The sequence below is a fragment of the Zonotrichia leucophrys genome, chromosome Z, assembly GCF_028769735.1.
Source record: "Zonotrichia leucophrys gambelii isolate GWCS_2022_RI chromosome Z, RI_Zleu_2.0, whole genome shotgun sequence".
Classification (NCBI taxonomy): Eukaryota; Metazoa; Chordata; class Aves; order Passeriformes; family Passerellidae; genus Zonotrichia; species Zonotrichia leucophrys.
In genome coordinates, this window is record NC_088200.1 from 70,442,387 (window position 1) to 70,455,973 (window position 13,587).

Sequence of the window (13,587 nt, forward strand, 5' to 3'; positions counted from 1 at the left end):
CAATCTGTGAAAATTTGTGGTGAGAGTGGAAAATGATGGATTTTCTGAGGAAGAGGGCTGTTTTGGAACAGGAGTTTGTGGTTTTGTGCTGTGTGCAAGCACACTTCTCATTCCCCTGTTTTCCATGCAGTGGTGTGGCAGATGGGCGCAGTCAGACACCAACTGTGTCCTCACATGTTTGAAACAAACCAAGACCTATTAAATCCACATAAAGCACTAACTCTGTCCACAGAACCCACTGGAATCATGTTCATGATCCAGAAAGGTGACCAGTGCTTCTTATTAGGTTCAAATTACCCATTCTTCAAGTAATTTATGATCTTTGTGATACTGGCACAAAGCAATCATTCCAACTTGTACCTGTAATTAAACTGTTTATGGACATATTGTCATATTGTTATTACCTGCAGTTTCCAGTTAAAATGTGTATGACTTTATTTTAGTCATTTAGCACATACACGCTGTACTTTTTCCACAGGAGAAAAATGTGTACTGTTTTGCAATGAATTTATTAACAATGATTGCAAGAATAGCTGTACTAATATTGAATTACAAAGCTTACATTTTACATCATTAACCAGTCTTTTCTACTGTAAAATTAGGCTAGAAGAATGATGCAAAGCAATTTTGGCAATATCCTTTTATTGTAACCAGACTACCTGCTACTGCATTGTTTATGAAGTGATGAGCCTTGCACTGAAGGGAAATTTACATATAATAAAACACCCTAGATGTTTCTTGCATAGTGAGAACAGAGCGGTGGAGGAACAAAAGAAAATACTTCCACCGATGTTCCACCTGGACTGTGTTGTTGCGGGAGTGTATACTCATTGGAATTCATGATTTATCTCAGATTGAGTGAAATGTAAACCAGATTATTTTTATTACCTTTGATGTGAGTGTGTCTCAAAAGTCATTTGCCCATGGTTCAGCCTTGTTGAGCTCATCTGATGACCAAGGAGTGGGGAGGGACGATCTGTCATTTCACCCCTCGTGATCTGTCACAGACATCTTTTATGGAAAATCCTTTCCTTGAGATTTTTCCTCCTGAGAAGTTGAGAGGCCTCAGGAACAAAATGTAAACAATGGTTATCTGCTGCTGTGGAATGCAACAGGTGCATCTGGGATTGGTCTCATGTGGTTGTTTCTGATTAATGGCCAATCACAGTCAGCTGGCTCGGACAGAGAGTCCAAGCCGCAACCCTTTGTTATTCATTCTTTCTTTTTCTATTCCTAGCTAGCCTTTTGATGAAATCCTTACTTCTATTCTTTTAGTATAGTTTTAATATAATATATATCATAAAATAATAAATCAAGCCTTCTGAAACATGGAGTCAGATCCTCATCTCTTCCCTCATCCTGGGACCCCTGAGAACACTGTCACAGTGATCCACTTCTTCCCTGCCATTCTCCTCAGTCCTAAATATTTCAGTTTTTTATCTTGAACACTTCTGTCACCTGGCACGTCATTGGCAGGTTGCAAAGCCTCGGAGATATTCATGCAAAGAGCAGTAAACACTTGTGCAATGTTGAGGGTAAATTAGATTGCATTTGAAACACGCTTCTGCTAGGCATAATTTCGGTGTTCATGCCACTAGACAGCTCTGACACAAATCGAGTGTGACTCATAAATCGACCTGGGCTCCCCAAAACAGTTTTGTAAAAGTAATATGCCTATTGCATTCCTTCAGTTCCTCTATAATAAAAGGTGAAGCAGATTTGATTGTTTTAAATAGCAATGAAACCAACGTGTCAGTTCCATTAGTGTCTGTGCCTCCAGATGACAGAAAGGGACACAACAAATTTTGAATAGCCAATGCTGATCTTGCAGATCAAAGCCAAGGCTTAAACTGTGCCATTTATTTTGTGCCACTGCAGAAGCATCTTCCAAAGTTGTTGCTGGAGTTGCCATCCAGATTTTCCTTTCAGCTTTCCTGACTGATCACTTCTCTCCAAAAGGTGCTTTATAAAGCACTATTATTTATATTCCCTGTGCTCACATACTTTATCACTGTATGAATGTGCATGTATGTGGAATAATACCTCACAGAAGCCTCAAAACAATCAGCATTTTGAAAATTATGAATTCCTGGTTCTTATAGTTCAGCAGTAAAATCTGCAACATGAATACCAAATAACAAAAAATAAGGCACTGCTGTGACTGCAATGTGGTTGATTGAAAGCCTAACTGCATTTTATGATTCAGATTAGAATTTTTACCGCATAGTTTCATATCTCTTTTGTATTTGTCTAGAGCACACTATTGTTTTGATGACACTGATACTATTCCTTGTTATATAATTATTCCATTATTCCACTGAGCACATCATAATGGCTCAAAGTGTATAGAAAGAGAGTGAGCTAGAGTATGATTTACATTTTTATTAATAGAAGTTTGGTTTTCTGAACATAAAAGTTTCAAGCAATCTGTCTTCATTCTTTCATTCTGCATTAGCAAGTGCTGAAATGTGGATTTTAAAATATTCAAACAGAGTGGAGCCCTGCTACACATCTCATTTTATTTCAGTGTTCATTTGAAAGGATGGTGATGAGTTAATTTGATGTGGATGGTGGAAAAGCCCTGTTGAGATTTGTATCAGTGTAATTCCTGACAGGGCCTGTGCTTTGTGTCCTTGCCAAAATAATAACTGCAGCACATTCCTGAATGTGCTCATCCAGAGGGAACTTGCAGGATTTCAACAGTGCATGCAAAATTGAATTCTCTTCTCCCAAAGGTTGGAGCCTGGTTTGGCTGAGGCCAAGTTGCTGCTGCACAGGGAAGACAGGAAAAGAGGGAAAAGAGGGAAAAGAGGGGAAGAGGGAGGGGGAAGTTCAGGAAAAGAAAGTTGAGGGAAGGAAAAAGGAAATAAGGAAAAAGAAAAGGGAAAGGGAAAGTATTACAGTGACCTGAGGAGGTCTCCATGGTGAGAGAAGGATGAGAATCTTGTTTCTTGATCAGAAGGCTGGATTTATTGATATGGGATATATAATACATTATAGCTACACTAAAAAGAATAAGGAGAGAAGTTGCAGAGACTGCTAAGCTCAGAATAGAATAGAAAGAATGAATAACAAAGTTCTGTCTCCAGGGAACCTGTCCCCGAGCTTGCTTCTGTGATTGGCCCCCAATTGGAAACATGGACGATGAGCCAATCACAGGTGCATCCTATTGCATTCCACAGCAGCTGATAACAATTGTTTACATTCATCTTCTGGGCCTTTGCTTCCCAGAAAATGGACAAATGTGAAAGAAAGGATTTCTATGAAAAAATGTCTGTGACAGGAAAGGGAAAGGAAAAGGAAAATGGAAAGGAAAAGGGAAAGGAAAAGGAAAAGGAAAAATGCGAAGGAAAGGAAGTTCAAGGAAGAAAAGTTAAGGGAAGGGGAAGGTTTGGGAAGGGAAGGGAAGGTTTGGGAAGGGAAGGTTTGGGAAGGGAAGGGAAGGGAAGGGAAGGGAAGGGAAGGGAAGGGAAGGGAAGGTTTGGGAAGGGAAGGGAAGGGAAGGGAAGGGAAGGGAAGGGAAGGGAAGGGAAGGGAAGGTTTGGGAAGGGAAGGGAAGGGAAGGTTTGGGAAGGTTTGGGAAGGGAAGGGAAGGGAAGGGAAGGGAAGGGAAGGGAAGGGAAGGGAAGGGAAGGGAAGGGACAGACTAGGACATGCCTGCCAACACGTCCTGTTGAGGCTCTCCATCAGCTCTCCTTGGTGCTGAGGGTCCCCCAGAACATGGAGCTCAGCACAGGGACAGAGCCTGGGGCCAGGGGAACACCCGGGTCCCTGCCCTGCCTGGCGCAAGTTTGAGGCAGTCTCTGCAGCAGACTCTGCATCTGCTGCATGGCTTTGCATCCTGTGCAGGGCTGTGCTGCAAGGCCTCAGCAATGAGCGTGGGGAGAGATCTGGGGCTCTCCGAGGGATGAAGAGTCATCCTCACTGCCTCTGCTCCTTGTTCTTCTTGTTCCTCTGCTTCTTGTTCTTCTTGTTCTTCATGTTCTTCATGTTCTTCTTGCTCTTCATGTTCTTCTTGCTGTTCTTGCTGTCCGTATTCTTCTTTCTCTTTTTCTTCATGTGCATCGTGATCGTGTTCCTCTCTTTTTTAAGGATACTAAGATATATTACACCATGTAGAAATGAAGTAGAGGTGTAGGTTTAAGTTTTTTGTAAATACATGGGTAAATTATAGTTTAAATTAGTTTAAGTTTTAGATTTTAAGGAAGTAGAAATATATTTTAAGTGCCTTAAGAAACTACATTCACTATCAAGGGCCCAAAGGCCTAGTTAAAAGTTCAGCAGCTTAGTTGTAGTTATAACAAAAACATAGCAGACCCTGCCACTAGAACAGATGGAATTATCCACATAAAACAGATAAAACTGCATGCGTAACTAGAGAAAACTATTCATGTAAATAAGTAAACTTATTCACATAAATTTGAATTAAGAAAACAGTACATTTGTGGAATTAGTATCATATGCGTAGTTTCTGAGGTAAGAATTGATACTACTTCTGTACTACCTTTGCATGTCAGAATGGAGTTCAGATTAGTTTAGAAAGGATGTTTCAGAATTCTGTTTTTAGCTAATTGGATGTGTTACAAATAAAAAGCCCTCATAGTGGGGTAGGAAGATAATCATCATCATGGGCAACATCATCTTCATCATAAGGTTCACCATCATCAGCGACCATCACCGCATCAAGACATCAGAAGCCGTGAGAAGAAGAGAACAACAGAAGAAGAAAGAAAGAAGAGAGGAGAGAGAAGAAAGAAGAGAGAAAGAAGAAAGAAGGAAGAAGAAAGAGGAAAGATGAAAGAAGAAGGAAGAAGAAAGAAAGAAAGAAGAAAGAGGAAAGAAGAAGAAAGAAGAGAGAGAAGAGAGAAGAGAAAAGAAAGAAGAAAGAAGAAAGAAGGAAGAAGAAGAAAGAGGAAAGAAGAAAGAAGGAAGAAGAAGAAAGAGGAACGATGAAAGAAGAAGGAAGAAGAAAGAAAGAAGAAAGAGGAAAGAAGAAGAAAGAAGAGAAGAGAGAAGAGAAAAGAAAGAAGAAAGAAGAGAGGAGAGAGAAGAAAGAAGAAAAAAGAAAAGAAAGAAGAGAGAAGAGAGGAGAAGAAAGAAGAGAGAAGAAAGAAGAAACAAGAAAGAAGAAAGAAGAAAGAAGAGAGGAGAGAGAAGAAGAAAGAAGAAAGAAGAAAGAAGAAAGAAGAAAGAAGAGAGGAGAGAGAAGAAGAAAGAAGAAAGAAGAAAGAAGAAAGAAGAAAGAAGAAAGAAGAAAGAAGAAGAGAGAAAAGAGAAGGGAGAAGAGAGAAGAAATAAGAGAGAAGAAAGAAGAAAGAGGAAAGAAGAAGAAGAAAGAAGAAGAAGAAGGCTGCTGCTGTTCCTGCATGGATCTGGGACTCTGCACTGAAAGCAGCCTTGCAGCTGCTGCTGCTGCCTGGGACTTTGCTCCAGAAAGCTTCAACACGGACTCCAACGCCTGGAGCTCTTTGCCTGGAGACAGATGCATTCATGCAAGAAATGACCCCATAGCAACCAACAGCTCCTTGTGTCTCTTTGGAGAGCCTGGAGCCAGGAATAACCGGGACACAGCTCCCAGGAATAACCTGGACAGAGCTCTGTGGTAGCACAAAGGCTCTGGAAGAGGCTGGAGCAGCCCCTGGTTGTGAGGCGCGGATGGAAATGGTCATGGCAGAGACAAGGGGAGGGAAGGGGAAAGGGAAAAATCAACAACAGCCCTTCTACCACTGCTAGCACCTCTCTGTTGTGTTTTTATGGGTGGTGTTTGTGGCTAGTGTTGAGCAATTCTGCCTACAGGAACCACTTCCAAACAGTTTCATGAGCAGATCATCACTTCACCCTCCAACCCCAAAGATTTGGATGATCTGGAATGGATAAGTGCTGCATCCCTGAGAAGGAAAGGATATTTCCTGGTACTATTGCAAGAACTAGGGAAATTTTTCACTTTTGAATGTTAAGGTGTTATAACCTTGTATGATTTAGATTCTAGACAAGAAAAAAATAACCAAACAGGCAAAATGAAAGCAGAGAGATCCTTCACCCTACCACCAGATAAAGAAAGCCCCTCAGATACCAACAAAGTGAAGCCCAAAATCCTGCCTAAAAGATTACTAATTTATGGCAGAATTATTTATGCATCAAGATCTGTTTTGTGCTGTGTGTATTTGTGTGTGCTCTATTATTTGGATTATTGTCAGTGGGGGCTATATGATTACATTTTCTTACCTCTCCCTTCCCCGTGGCTTTTACTAAGGAATGGCAGGTTGGATGTCTCATTTGGTTCTTGAGTGACTGAGAAACACCAACCAAACTTTTTGTGCAGGAAATTTAGTCCTGGAAAACAGGATGAAGGAAAATCTGGCAATAGCAGAACTGCATGATAATATTATGGACAGTGATTTTGCATTTTATTACGGAGGAAAAAGAAACATGTTAACCCTTCAGAAATTGTATTAATTTACAGCCTACTTTTTTTTCTGCTTTCTTCACTAATTATATGTGTTGCACTTTTTTTTTTTGTATTTTTTTGGGGTTTTTTTTTAGATTGTTTGGGGATTTTACCCATGTTTGTTTCCTTTCTTGATTTTGTTTGTTTGTTCGCTTGTTTTAAACTATTATTTGTCATTATTATTTCTATCAATTATTATGGGAGGAGAAATGAGCTATTGAACCCACAGATGGCAGATCTTTGATCTCCACTATCTTTTACAAAAACATGCTGGATAGCTTAAGTCCAACAGAACTCTGTAACCCAAACTCCAAAATGTGCCAAAATGTGAGAAATGGAATAACTGAAGGCAAGGTTTTGTTTTTTCTTGATTAAATGCTTAACAGTCAGCTCCAACAAACTCTTATTTCAAATAAATTTTATTAATTAGGGAAAGAAGACAATTGCAGTTCATCCAAATTTCTTGCTAATGGTCATAGAGGTATTTGAGGGAGGGGATAAAGGGAGAGGAGATAATGGCAATTTCATAATGCCAATGCCCATATTTTGTTCAATAATCTGTACTAATTGCGTCTTTTTGTTTTTGCTGAAATTGCCCTTCTGATATTTTAGTTTATTTCGTAATCAGCTCAATGCAAAGCTGAGGGAAAATTATAAGAACTGAATGAAGGTAAAGAAGGGTGTGATGACATCGTTTTAGAATGCTGACTTTCATCATCAGAGATTTGGGCTTGCAGAATCTGGATAGATTTGGATTTACCCCAGAGAGAAAATTTGAGCGATTTTCATTTCAAATCCTGAAATTTTCCTTACACCACTCTGAGGAGAAGACCCATTTCAGTGCTGTAAGTCAGAGAAATACCAAAAAAATGAACTGTTCAGCCATAGAGCATTTAATTTATCCCATATACCAGAGGAGTGAAGGAAATGAATTCCTACATCTTGCTTTTTTTCAGGCAGAGATAAATAATTCTTTTTCCCACAATCACAGTCAAAAAAAGGAAAGATTTCAGATCAAAATAAATTCTAAAAAAAAATTGCATTGGCCTCAGTTGAAGAAAGCATCCTTTTAAAAGCCATCTTTTATTTAAAGGTAAGAATTAAACTCCAATTAAACACTCTTCTACAATGAAACAAAGAACTACTATATGGCACTGAAGATTTTTAAATTACTTTAGAGACAAGGGCCAACTAAACAAACAAACAAAAAAAAACTACAGGCAAACCACAAAAAAAAAAAAAGAAATCTCATATACTACTTTCAGTAATAAATGATACATGGCACATTTGACATTTTTTCTTCCTTTGGCATGTTTCAATAAGACATTTATAAGATCTTGAGAGCTGAGAGTGTTTAGCAGGGACTAGGTAACACAGACTTTGGTGTTTTTATTGCTTGGCTTTTGTCCCATTACAGGAGCTTTAAAAGAGACCAATATACCCTTAAGAGTCACCTTCAAGACTGACAGGCAGAAACATTAACTTTCCTAGGAAATAACCTGTTGCTTGGTCTGTAGTTTGCTTTTCTTTTTTTTTTTTTTCCCCCTCCAAGTATGACATGCAGATGGAGGGGAAAAAAAAAAAGGGAAGAATTTTATTGTTCTCAGAAGAACAATTCTGTTTAGTGGGTGTGAACGCCTTGGCAGGGTACCTGACACTGAGCAAGGAAATCTTGATTTTAGTGCTTGGTGGGTGGAGCGTGGGGCACCCTGACCACAGCAAACCATGCAGAAAATAAAATGTTTATCTTATAAATGTGTTTGGCAGCAGGGCAGAGTTTCATTGTGGAAATCTGCGCCGCGTCTCCTCTCATCCCCCTTGCGATGCTTTGTGTTTATGGATGTAGCAGCTCCTAAATTCATATCCTGTTGGCACACAGGACTGCCATCTATTCTAGTCTATCCTCCTCTCTAAACTTCAATCCATATTTATTTCAAAAGCAGGTTCTAAACCCAGTTGTGATCCCCAGAAAAGCTGGAGTGTGGTGATGCCCTGCAAGTTCAGGGCAGGAGAGCAGGAATCCACCTTGGTCTAATGAAAGTGCATGGCAAAAATTACTGCTTATCCTGGATTTTTGAGCCTAAAAAAAAAAAACCCAGTCGTGTACACAGGGTGTTATGTTTAGCATCAAAAATGGGATGCTCATAGTCCTGAAGTCCTGAGGAAGCTGTAAAACACAGATGTTTGGTTAAATATATCTTTTTGTGCACAGCTGCAGTGCACAAAATATGTCTTTTTGTACATAACTGCAGTGGCAACACGCAGAAACTCATTCCAATTTTCTGGTGGCTGTGCAAGACTAATGGAGTGGCTGACTGATAGGAATCCTTTATAAATATGCCTGTGATAATGCTCTGGTTTGGGAAACCCTGAATGAGCTTTGGGTACGCAGCAACTTGCAGAATCTTGGCCCAGATGTCTTCTATTCCTATGCAAGCTGTGCAAAAAAGCAGAAAGAACAGAAAATCCCCCATTTCCCTTGTACCTCAGTGGGAGCTGATGTGTCCTCACCCCTTTCACACAACTCAAAAGCAGCTGGAAACAGGCACAGAAGAAGGTGTGAGAAATGGTAAGGAATAAAGCAAACATTCTCCTTAAGCTAAATGCAAAATTGAGGGATTGATATATTCTGTCTAATCAGTAACTGTGCTTTGCACTTTTTCTCAGCAAATGTAAAAAGAAGGGGAGAGAGGGAGATGCTCTGGGTTTGGAAGATGGAGAGAAGGAAAAAGCTGGACTGGAACTGTTACACCTGATTGAAATTTTTAGGCCACCCTACATATCTAACACTCATGCATGTTAATTTTGAATATCTGGAGTAGTTTACAAGCCTTTGTTAGGCATCAGAAGAATGACAAACCAGTTTAAATTACTCCTTTATCTCTCCTTGAAAACAGGAAAGGATGAGCCAAACATATACTCAACACTAGCTTGCCCATGACTTGGGGGAAAAATTAAACCATTTAATCGAAAAAATTTTTTTAGGACTAGCTAAAGGAAAGTCAAACGTTTTGTACTGTCAAAAAAAAAAAAAAAGAAGAAGTGAGAAACAAGAAGAAAAAACATAATTTTTGTATATATCTATATATTTATGTGTGGGTTTGTGCATTTCCCTGGTCGGAAATTTTGTTTCCTTTTAACTCCCTCCAACATCTCTGCCAAGATGAGGCACTGCAAGTTTTGGATTTGAAAGATGCTTTCTTTAGTCTTTCAGTAAGAGGAAATTGACATATTACAACTGAAAGGCACATCATATATTTTTGTGGTCATTTTCAGTTTTGTTCTACTGTTAAAAAGACTCTCTTTAGCTTGGTGCAGGCTAAATTTTCATTTTTTGGCCAAATGGTGCAGAGCGATTTTCGTAATTCACTTTAAAAAAGCTGCCACCTTGGCATCCCATCAATAACCAATGTGCCATAAAAACCTAAATTTCTGGAATGAAATTTTAATTTGGGTGCTTTCAAGACTGTGTCAAGCTTCTTGTTCTAGAAAATGGGTTCTATGGCAAAACCAGCTGAAGTTTTTTGTAACAGCCCTGATGCTGACCATTTTCCACCTTATTGGGCTGTTTCTGTGGGGATGAAAGCGAAGGAGAGTGTTCTGTAATATTCTGTCTCACCAATTTGTGTCTCACAAATGCCTCCTTCAGACACCAGAGATATTTGGCTGCCTGCCCCCACACTGTGAGCACATTATTGCCTGCAGAATATGGATTTTCCTGTCGTCACACAGGCAGTTCTCACGTTGTCCAAGGCAATGGATACAAACTGCAGTTATTTCAGGGTTGGTTTTTGCACGTAACAATGGCTGCAACGCTTGCATGAGCAGGATTCTGCACTCACACAAGGTGTTTCTCAGCATTGGGTGACTTTATATTCAAATATAGGAGGCAGAATTAGGGAAATGAGGTATTAAACCTTTAATCAAAGCCAGGCACCTTGCTTAATGGCATTCAACTCAAAACATAAATACAGAACACAGCATTTCCCCAAGAAGGTGTTTTATCAAACATGATCACGTCCGCAGCAATTATGCTAAATACCCTAATTGCCTCCAGAGCTTTCTAAATCTTTTCATTTGGTCCAAATTCCTGTTTTAAGCAAGATGCAATTCTTCTACCCTGCTTTTGCTAAGCCTGTTGGTGGCTGATGTATCTGGAAACATTCAGGACAGGAAAAGCACATCAGTTTTCTCTAATCACAGCATCAGCTCGTTTGGAAACCCTCAAGCAGCCACAGTTTTCTGCTTGTGCAGTGCTTCTCAACAAACATTTTTCATCCAAAACCGCAGCAGGCAGGGCTGCCGTAAGGCAAAAGGACAGAAGTTGGCAAGTCCTTGGAAGATGCAGCAGAGCATTCAGATGACAATAGTAAGAGCTGCCATGGTGAAAAAAAGAAACACAATTTTTGAGTCAATCTTCCGATTTGAGGACATCTAATCACCTTGCAATGCGATTACATATATTACACCATTTAAAAGAGTTTCTGTAATGTAATACTACAGTAATTCAATTTTTTTTTTTTGGCCTCCTGGCTGTTTTCTCTGCCGCGACATTTAAAAGCAAACAAGGGAAATTTAACCCATATTAATTTTTGTGGTATAAAACTTCTTTGTTTTAGAACAGTATTTGCATGGTAATTACCAGTGGTTCAACATCAGACTAGAATGATGTTCAAGACCAATTTTCATCAAGGTGCTATCTGGCATTTTCTAGATTATTAAGCATTGGGGATGAAGTGAACACTCATGGCACACTTGCAAATCAGCAGCAGATTGGAAGACAGGGTTAAGATTTGAAATTATTTTAAAAAGTTGGAAAATCATTCAGTGAGGGAATGGAAATAAAAAGACAAGACAGGAGATCTGTTTTTAACAGGTGATATCAATGTACGGGATAAGGACAATTTGCTGGAGTGTTTGCAAGACCTTCTCCAGACCAAAAAAACTCAATAAACCAAAAAGCAAAACAAAAGAGAACAAACCCAAATCAAGCAAACAAACCAAAGCCAAAGCCAATGCCAAAGCCAACGCCAAAGCCAAAACCCAAACCCAAACCAAAACTGGAATAAAAAGCAAAAGCAAAACCAAAACAAACGAAAACCAAAACCAAAACTAATAAACAACAGAAACAACAAAAACACCCCCAAACAACAAGAAGAAAGCCCCCCCCCAAAAAAAACCAAAAAAACCAAAATACCATCAAACCAAAAAAGACCCAACCAACCCAAAAGATAAACAAACCATAACAATATGTAAGGAAAGGGTAGACCAAAATTCATCAACCCACAGAACCAGGAAAATCCCTCCACCCTTTTGGTGACATGAAGATGAGATGAACAGGTAGCACAGTGCCCAAAAATGTTGAAAATACACCTGCAAAGTAAAATGATATTTTACAAATAAATTGTGCTTTGTTAACATGCCAGTTAGAAGGTCTAGTTTTAACACTGTGAGAATTAAAAATAGTTGTAAAGTCAGTGAATGAAAACTATTTAAGGAGTTAATCTCCACAATAGGATGTTTTCAATTATAGGTCAGACAAACTTTTCTTAAGAGTGGCTTGAGTGGAGCTGGAGTTACATGAAATTAATGAATGGGCCACAGAACCTGCTCAGGTCCTTTCTAACAATTCAATAACTTTACAATTTCATGGAAAAAAGGAGTAATTCCCATAACAAGGAGCTCAATTCTCATCTGGTTAATCCTTAACATCACTGAACATACTCCAAGTCCTGTCATTCACAGCTTACAAAAGCAGATATATTTATTTAATTATGCAACCTGAATATCTGTAAAATGGTAATTCTACGTATGGGCATATGGGAAATGAAAAAGCTATTCAGGTAGGACACACGTTGTCAAACCCCTCAGTCTTTGAATTACTGGGAAATTTTTCTACTCTCATGATCAATGTTATCTGTTCTTTGCATAAACTCAGAGAGAAAAGCAGTAAATCTGTCAGGTAATTGGGAAGGAAGGAAGTAAGAAAATTTGCTATATGTTCAGAAATTATGTAATGGCTCATGATCACAGGATCAGAACTGCATCAAACCCTTCCCTTAGTCCCATTAAGGGGACATTTTGTAACAGCAAGTGGATTTTTGTTGATTTTTTTGTTTTGTTGTTCTTTGGTGGATTTGTCTTTTGTTTGGGGTCTTTTTTTTTTTTAATCTTTGAGAGGCATTAATGCAAGAATAAAAACTGGTGTCTCTGGTGTCTCTCAGTTGGAAATTTTTGTACAAGACATCCAAGGCTTTATATGCGATGATGTGTCTGGACCTTTTAAACATCTGGATGAATTCAGCATCCTGAAAGAAAAAAATAATTTTAATAATGTCCCCATGAATAACAATAACTGTACCAACTTAGTGGTGTGAGCACTGAAGGAAAAAAAAAATAGTTGAACAGGTTTAAATCTGCACAAAGCTGAAATTCCACTGCAAATGATAAAAATAGACCAATTCAGGCAAAATTCAAGTCCCTGCAGGGGCAATTTTGTGAGACAGACAGTTTAATTTTTTTCCATGGTTCTCTGAAGTACTGAGGCATTCATAATGCCCTAGCTTCTTTCTGCAACACCTCCTCCACTTTTCAAAGAAGCTTTAGAAACTCAATACCACTGTCTCCACAGCCCAGATACCTACACTAACACGAAATCTTTCGGAAAATCCCATTCTCATCCTGAAAAGTCCTACATCTGAGGCGTAATTCTTCCCCTTCACGTATCAGGAGCTCGAGTCTTACTTTTCAGCCACTTCTATGTATTTGTAACCACTTAAGGATTTTTGTTGGCTGAGCTGCTCAGAAGAATGTTAGCTTTGGAAGAGGGTAACAATGAAAGACCTGAGAAATGGAGTGGGATTGGTGAGAAATTGTGGATGTGTGAAAAGAGGAGCTGAGCTGTAAAGCTGGAGTGGGAGACGAGGCAGGAGGGCTCAGACAGGTCCATGCAGCTGGCAAGCACTGGAGTGCCACTGGGATAAAAAAGATAAAAAATGCTCCAAACAGGGATTGCTGCACTTCTTCTTGATCACGGGTAAACCATTTATCCTGCTCCCCCGAAATCCAAAAAACAATTTAAACACCCTTTCGAAAAAAGCGAGGCGAGCTACGGCAAGGAGAAGACGGCGTGGCAAGAA